This window comes from Petaurus breviceps, unplaced genomic scaffold (genome assembly GCF_028583685.1).
Source record: "Petaurus breviceps papuanus isolate PSGF00001 unplaced genomic scaffold, PetGlider_PUasm1.0 164, whole genome shotgun sequence".
Lineage (NCBI taxonomy): Eukaryota > Metazoa > Chordata > Mammalia > Diprotodontia > Petauridae > Petaurus > Petaurus breviceps.
This window is the reverse complement of record NW_027185735.1, coordinates 9,860,842-9,863,538: the sequence shown is the minus strand read 5'-3', so window position 1 is coordinate 9,863,538 and position 2,697 is coordinate 9,860,842. Positions and strand designations below refer to the sequence as shown.

At 39.1% G+C, this 2,697-nt stretch overlaps 1 long non-coding RNA gene across 3 annotated transcripts in view; it reads left to right on the top strand.

Annotated features, from left to right (window-relative positions):
- Window positions 1–2,697, top strand: part of LOC138156841 (uncharacterized) — a 362,694-nt gene that overhangs the window by 359,055 nt on the left and 942 nt on the right. The window lies entirely within an intron of this gene.

The window sequence follows — 2,697 nt, the reverse complement described above, 5'->3', positions numbered from 1 at the left end:
AGAGAGAGAGAGAGAGAGAGAGAGAGAGAGAGAGAGAGAGAGAGAGAGAGAGAGAGAGAGAGAGAGAGAGAGAGAGAGAGAGAGAGAGAGAGAGAGAGAGAGGAATAGACAGAGAGGGAAAGGGATAGAGGGAAATACAGCTAACAATCAATTGTGAAAAAATTTTGAAGCAAGTTTTTGTGATAAAGGCTTCATTTCTCAACTATATAGAGAATTGAGTCAAATTTATAATCATAAGAGTCATTCCCCAAATGACAAAGGATCAAAAGATATGAACAATCAGTTTTCAGATTAAGCAAAATTATCTATAATCATATGAAAACATGCTCTAAATCACTGTTGATTGGAGAAATGCAAATTAAAACAATTCGAATGCACTACTTTACACTTATTAAATTGATAATAGGACAGAAAAGGAAAATGATAAATGTTGCAAGGGAATGTGGGGAAATTGAACCACTAATGCACTGTTGGTGGGAACAGAGGGCAGTCTGGCATGGGCTATGCCAGGTGCAGACTGAAGCCAGAGCAGGTCTCAGGGGACTGAATTGCTGGCATCTGTGGTAATTTCTTCTAGACTTCTCAAGCCACAAATGCCAAGAACACCATGGAAAGTCAGTGGGGCAACTCTGTGGGACCTGGGTGAAAGAGGAGTGTGCGGTTCAACTCCAGCTCCAGGGTGGTGGATGTGACAGCAGCAGCAATAGTGGTGGTGGTTGCTCCCAAAGCTCTGGGCCCATGGACAGTGGGGGATCGAGTGACTGATACAAAATCCCAGAAGCCTGGAACAGTACACCCCACCCCCAGGGAAGCAAAGTCCTGCCTTGAGAGAGAATTAGAAAGTCAAGTATTTGGCTGGGAAGATGAGCAAACAATATAAAAAAGAGTCAGATTATAGAATCTTACTTAGGTGACAAAAAAACATAAAAAATACAACCAGAAGAAGACAACAAAGTCAAAGCTTCTACATCAACAGACTCTAAGAGAAATATGAATTGGTTGCAGGCCATGGAAGAGCTCAAAAAGAATTCTGAAAATAAAGTAAGAGAAGTAGAGAAAAAATTGGGAGGAGAAATGAGAGTGATGTAAGAAAATCATGAGGGGCGGCTAGGTGGCGCAGTGAGTAAAGCGCTGGCCCTGGAGTTGGGAGGACCCGAGTTCGGTTCCAGCCTGAGACACTTAACACCCACACAAAAATACTAGCCGTGTAACCTTGGGCAAGTTACTTAACCCCAAAATTGCCCTCCAAAAGGCAAAAAAAAAAAAAGAAAGAAAGAAAATCATGAAAAATGAATCAATAGCTTGCTAAAGGAGACCCCCAAAAATACTGAAGAAAATTACACCTTAAAAAATAGACTGGGGGAGATGCAGGAGGGGGTGGCTAGGTGGCACAGTGAATAGAGCACTGGACCTGGAGTCAGGAGGACCTGAGTTCAAATCTGGCCTCAGACACTTAACACTAACTAGGTGTTTGACCTTGGGCAAGTCACTTAATCCCAATTGCCCTGACCTCCCCCCTCCAAAAAGCAAAAAAAAAAAAAAAAATAGACTGCAGGCAGCTAGGTGGCACAATGAATAGAGCACTCGCCCTAGTGTCAAGAGGAACTGAGTTCAAATCTGTCCTCAGACACTTCACACTAACTAGGTGTTTGACCTTGGGCAAGCCACTTAATCCCAATTGTCCTGCCTTTCCCCCTCCCTCCCCCCAAAAAGACAAAAAAATAGAGTAACCCAAATGTCAAAAGAGGTCCAAAAAGTCAATGAGGAGAATACTTTAAAAAGCAGAACTAGCCAGATGGAAAAGAAGTTCCAAAAGTTCACTGAAGAAAAGAATTCCTTCAAAATTAGAATGGAGCAAATGGAAGCTAATGACTTTATGAGAAATCAAGAAATTATAAAATGGAACCAAAAGAATGAAAAAATAGAAGACAACCTGAAATATCTCTTTGGAAAGACAACTGACCTGGAAAATAAATTTAGGTGGGATAATTTAAAAATTATTGGATTTCTTGAAAGTCATGATCAAAAAAAGAGCCTAGACATCATCTTTCAAGAAATTATTAAGGAAAACTGACCTAATATTCTAGAACCCAGAGGGTAAAATAGAAATTGTAAGAATCTACCAATCATCTCTTGAGAGATCCCAAAAGGAAAACTCTTAGAAATATTGTAGCCAAATTCCAGAGTTCCCAGGTCAAGGAGAAAATATTACAAGCAGCCAGAAAGAAACAATTTGAGTATCGTGGAAATATAACCAGGATAACATAAGACCTAACAGTTTCTATGTAAAGGGATTGAAGGGCTTGGAATATGATATTGTGGAGGTCAGAGGAACTAGGATTAAAGAATCACCTACTCAGCAAAACTGAATATAATACTTCAGGGGAAAAAAATGGGTATTCAAAGAAATAGAGGACTTTCAAGCATTTTTTTCTGAAAAGACCAGAGCTGAATAGAAAATTTGACTTTCAAATACAAGACTCAAGAAGGGTATGAAAAAGCAAACAAGAAAAAGAAATCATAAGGGACTTATTAAAGTTGAAATGTTTACATTCATACATGGAAAGATGATATTTGTAATTCATGAGGCCTTTCTCATTATTAGGGTAGTTGGAGGAGATAGTTAGATAGATAGATAGATAGATAGATAGATAGATAGATAGATAGATAGATAGATAGATAGATAGATAGATAGAT